Genomic DNA, 6,000 nt, shown 5'->3' with positions numbered 1-6,000 from the left:
TCTATCATCTTGACTCCACTGTCACCCTGGACTGTGACCTGGAATTGTAAAAGAAAAATAAGCCATTTGTTCCCCAAGTTGCTTTTGGTCAGGATATTTTATCAAAGCCACAGAAGTGAAATTATAATAGAAACACAAAGGTCCATAGGTTCAGTTCATTTGCCCTTCTTAAAATCCTTTCTTCACTGTGTTTTCCAAACTCTTATTTCTTAGGTCTACCTTCTCAATTGCTAAATCCACAGCCTGTTTTGAAATCTTTTAAAAATATAACCATATTGTTGACTTTTGTTGATGCAAACACCCCAGTCTCCCTTCATAAGGGGATAAGAAACTTTATTCTGAAATCAACTATGAGCAATCATTGCCTGAAAAACTCAAATTTAGGTCACCCCAAATTCTATGGTTCAATGTGGAAACTGCTTGATGAACTTCGTATAGTAACGAAGCAAAGAAAGTTGTACATCAAGATATTTTCCAAATATACTAGTGGAAACTTTAGGAAGAGAAGTTAAAACAAAGCAGGGCAGCCTCTGCTGTAGGCCTCAGGGGCTGCCTAGCAGGACTCTTAGCCCTTGGTTGGTTGGAAACTAGTGTTCTGTCTCTACATTCCAGATGAATTAGCTAATGGCCACAAAGTGGTTAGGTCAGGCACAGAGGAGAGCAAGAAATGACTATTTTATAGGCTTTGCCAAAAGTAACCAAAGGTGATAAATAGAACATTTTTCTTACATGCTACAGAATGAATATGGCCACAGCTTTATACAACTTTGCTTTTTCAACTACATCTCCTGTTTTAGGAGAACCCCGATCTAAGTCTTGTACAGAAAGGCTTGGGTTATCACTACTCTGGTATCTTTGTTACTTCTTTTCCCCTCACTTCTTTTCTGAGATATGTATTTATTTGTACACATATGTCCATGTGCCTGAGTTTATGCATGTACTTTTAGGTGCCAGAGGATGCAAGAAGATGTAAGATCTCCTGAAACTGGAGGGACACACTCCTGACATGGGGGCTGGGAACTAAACCGAGATCCTCTGCAAGATGAGCCAGGGCCCTTAACTGATGAGCCACCTTTTCAGCCGCCAAGCTGCAATCATTCCTTTGAATAGTATTCCCTTCATTGTAAATTTTAATGATTTTGATTACTTTGTCATTTGAACTCGCATTTCTGAATATTGATATTTTGTTTTGTGTTTGTTCTTTGATTTACTTTTTTAGTCCTATCAATTCCTAAGAGATCTTGGGATGTTGTCTTTATTAGCCCTTTATCAGTTCATGAATAGTTGGCAGTTTGGAGACGATCTACTAATTTTGTTTATTTGCATAGTTCCATAAGAGATTTCCATTTTGCTATTTTCCCACCTAGAAATTATGTTTCTTGATAATATTTACTATTCATATTACACGCTTTCATTTTAATCATAAATCTATCCTGATCCATATTTTGCTAAGGGTTAATGTGGGATCCAGTTTATTATAAAAATCATTTTAGATTAAATATTTTAAGTTACTTTTTATGTTTTCAGTACACATTATTCTTTAACCTTGGATGCTTAACTCTTTTTATAGAATGAGCTGGTGGAGCTGACTCACATTGTAGACCAAGTTGGCCTCGAACTCACAGGGATCTGCTTGCCTCTGCCTCCCAAGAGGTTTTACCGGTGTACACCACTGCACCAGTACACTAATATATTTTAGAAATGATGCAGTTAAACTTAATATCTTTTATTCAATAGACTCCAGTTTTTGGAAGAAACCTCAGGTTTCTAGAAAACTTGAGCAAAATGTACAAAGAATTGTCACCTGCTCCATTCATTCCCCCTTGAACTGGTCTTTCCTCTTATAGATATCTTGCAAGAATGTGGTATATTTGTGAGCTATATTTGTGAGCTTACTATATTTGTGAGTCAGTGGTGGTACATTATCACTAGCTATTTGTTTTGGTGAAGGCACACTTTTCATGTTCTGTGTTTTGCCAAATATCTAATGTGTATAAACCATCACAATCTCACAACCAATAAATAATCTTACTTCCCCATTTGGAACCTGGCCCCTCACAGCCTAATCTTTTCCCTTTATCATTTACTTTTTGCAGAAATCACACTGTTGAAATTCTGTATTCTATATGAGTATTTCTTTTATTTTGGTGTTCTTTCAAGAAGACAGATTAATTTGTATCTTTTCTTGGTTTGATGTGATCATGGTATGTAGTCCAGGCTAGCCTCAAACCCCAAACCTTAGCTTCTCAAGTACTGGGATCAATGTATGACTTAACATTATCTATAAGTAGTATTCCCTGTGTAAATGTAATCTAGTTTTTTTTAATTTATTCATATCTAAAGAACATCTTAATGGTTTTTAAAATTATGAATAAACTACTAATGTTCTTGTTTAGAGTTTTATGTAGACGATGTATTTTCAGACTAATTTAAGAAAAGCAATTATTACAGTTGCTATGTTTCATGGTTTGTAAGTAATGCCTGCCCACTATCCAAAGGGATGTGCCCATTTACATCCTTCCTACAATGAGTGAGAGTTCCTGCCAAGTCAGAAATTGAATGAACAGGAAAATGGATGGAATCTGAGATGATCATGTTAAGGGGAATAAACTTAAAAAGACAAGTATTTCATATTTCATCTCTGTGTAGAGAATATATTTTAAAATGTATACATTTAAAATGCAACCAGTCCTGATGAGACCTGATAGGCTAGGCTCAGATAGAAGAGGAGGAGGACCTCTCCTATCAGTGGATTAAGGGAGGGGCAATAGGGTTAGAAGAGGGATGGAGGGTGGGATTGGGAGATGAGGAAGGGGGACGCAGCTGGGATACAAATTGAATAAATTGTAATAAATGAAAATAATTATATAGTTTTAAGAAAAGCTCTAAGTTGCTGGTGATAGCTTGTCAATGAGACTCAAACTCAAGCCTGAGACATTGAGTTGGTGGTGGCCATCACACACTGTGAATGTGACCTCTGTTGGGACAACCCTGGAGATAAGGTAAATAATCAGGGTCAAATGTCAAGAGAAACTGCTTTTCCTGTCTGTCCTAATGGCCTGGGACTATATCACCCTGTTACATAGAAAAGTGAGCTGTTACAAAATGAATACGGTCCTGTTATCAGTATCTGCATTCTAAACCAGAATCTTAACACGCCAAAGAGTTACCTTAGTGTCAAAAGAGTAACTGTCATTCTCACTTCTAATGTTAAAGGTATTACATGCTTAGAACATTGCATAAACCATACAGAATATGCCAGTAACACAATCTACAAGAAAAATAGCTAAAAACTTGAACTGCCTATTAATAAAAAGAATATAGCCAATGGTGTGTGTCAGTGACATGCATATTTAATGTTTGTTCCTGTGTAAAGGAGTAATATGTTTATTAGTTATTAGAGATAGGCAAATTATTACAATGTCTGTTTTCGCAACAGCAGAATATCTAATGTGTAAAAAGGCTAATAAATAGCCATATTTCTCATTTATTGTTGATTAGTTGTATTACTTGCTACAATGCCTTTGAAACACTCTGCGGTAGTAATGACTAGACTTGAAAGTATATATACATAAAAAAGCCAAAGATATGCATCAGAGTGTTTCTAGCAGCAGAGTTTATATTAGCTGAAGTTAAGTGCTGCCGGCATTCCGGGAAGGAAAACACATTAAGTAACTTGGGATTTACTTACTGAACAGAAGTCACAGAGAAATGGAAATTAAAGACACAGCGTGTACACAATAGTAACATCCATAGCCCTCATGCAATATACTGCATGGAAAGGTGATGTGGTTATGTAATTCCCCCATCACATACAATTTTGAACTTTAAACAATAGGGCATATTACAGAGAAAACTATACTGAACACCTCTCTTCAACAGCAAGACAGACTAAATGTTGCTTGGCTTCAGAAAATCTTTTGTTTGTTTTCTTTGTTTCTTTAAGGGAACGAATATGTAAATTTGTTGAAAAGGTCATACTGATACTCTATGTCATTCTTTTTATTCTTGTGCTTAACCTGTATCCACAGTTGGCAAGTCTCTTTCTCAGTCATACTGATAATGGGTTACTTGAATACTCCCAATTCTAAAATTTGTGTTGTTTCATATTTAGAATTTTATGTGTGTACTAAGTATGGAACCCAGGGCCTCACATGTGCAAAGCAACTACTTCACCATTGAACTCTATTGTTGTTGAGCTATTTTAAATTTTTTTCAGTAATATCCTACTTAATTTTTGCCATGTGATCTTTTCAAATGATTATATATCTTCAGAAATTATTCATAGTGTTTATTCTGTTTCTAGTTCGTTCTTACAATGCCAATTTTATCCTCTATTAAAGAAAAATTTATATTTCAATGTTTGAACAAATCCAAAACTTAGTAAAATCACATTCTCTATATTTTGTGTTAATAAGAACACAAATGTAGGTGAGTCCACTTATCTAATTTCAAGTCCAGGCTGGTCTTGAACTCATTATGTAACCGACAATGAACTTGAATTCCTGAATCTTCTAACTTCATTTCCTCAAATTCTAGGTACAAGTTTCAAATACTTAAAAAAAAACATTTAGTTGTAATAAATTTATATATTTACAACACATACCACTATAAAACAAAAATTTACAGTATAACAAACACTAGGTGATTTTTATTTCATTTGTTTCATTTTATTCTCTTTTATGTTATTTTATATTTTTAAAGAGTTGTCATTCTACAGCCGTTATACATTTTATATAGATTTTGATATGCTTTGCTCTTTGTGGATCTCAACCTCTGAGTCGCATTGTTTTCTCATGACCTAACTATAATGATAAACTTTACTTTTTTCTCATTTCTTTTTTAATTTTTTATTAATTACACTTTATTTACTTTGTATCGCCCCTGTAGTTCCCTCCCTCCTCCCTTCCCAATCCCTCCCTTTCTTCTCCTCCTCCACGCATGCCCCTCCCCAAGGCCACTAGTAGGGGAGGTCTTCTTTTTTTTCCTTTTGATCCTAGTCTGTTAGGTCTCATCAGGAGTGGCTGCATTGTCTTCCTCTGTGGCCTGGTAAGGCTGCTCCCCCCTCAGGGGGAGGTGATCAAAGAGCAGGCCAATAAGTTTATGTCAGAGACAATCCCTGTTCCCATTACTATGGAACCCACTTGGAGACTGAACTGCCATGGGCTACATCTGTGCAGGGGTTCTAGGTTATCTCCATGCATGGTCCTTGGTTGGAGTATCAGTCTCAGGAAAGACTCCTGTGCTCAGATTTTTTGGTTCTGTTGCTCTCCTTGTGGGACTTCTGTCCTCTCCAGATCTTACTATTTTCCACTTATTTCATAAGATTCCCTGCACTCTGCCCAAAGGTTGCCCATAAGTTTCAGCATCTGCTTTGATAGTCTGCAGAGCAGAACCTTTCAGAGGTCCTCTGTGGCAGGCTCCTAACTTGTTCCCTGTTTTCTCCTTCTTCTGACGTCCATCCTCTTTGTCTTTCTGGATGGGGATTGAGTATTTTAGCCGGAGTCCTCCCTCTTGATTAGTTTCTTTAGGTGTACAGATTTTAGTAGGTTTATCCTATATTATATGTCTATATGAGTGAGTATATGCCATGTGTGTCTTTCTGCTTCTGGGATAGCTCACTCAGGATGATCTTTTTCAGTTCCCACCATTTGCTTGCAAATTTCATGATTTCCTTGTCTTTTATTGCTGAGTAGTATTCCATTGTGTAGATGTACCATACTTTGTGTATCCATTCCTCAACATGACCAAAGCCCAGCTCATTTTGCTGGAAAAACAAGACAATTACCATTCATTCTATTTTATTGAATCCAATTAGGAAAAGAAAAGAATTTATCAAAGAGCCATTTGACAAAATTTTTAAACTATTCTTTCTCTTTCAGCTTTATTTAAAAATGAAGTTTTCTTTCTTTAACTTGGTTGCACACAGGTAAGTTTGTGTATTGTATTAAAGGAGGTCCAGTGAAGGGAAGACCCTCTGAAGGTCTTAACTATATGCAT

The sequence above is a fragment of the Meriones unguiculatus genome, chromosome 1, assembly GCF_030254825.1.
Source record: "Meriones unguiculatus strain TT.TT164.6M chromosome 1, Bangor_MerUng_6.1, whole genome shotgun sequence".
In the NCBI taxonomy this organism is placed as follows: Eukaryota; Metazoa; Chordata; class Mammalia; order Rodentia; family Muridae; genus Meriones; species Meriones unguiculatus.
This window is presented reverse-complemented; position numbering follows the sequence as displayed.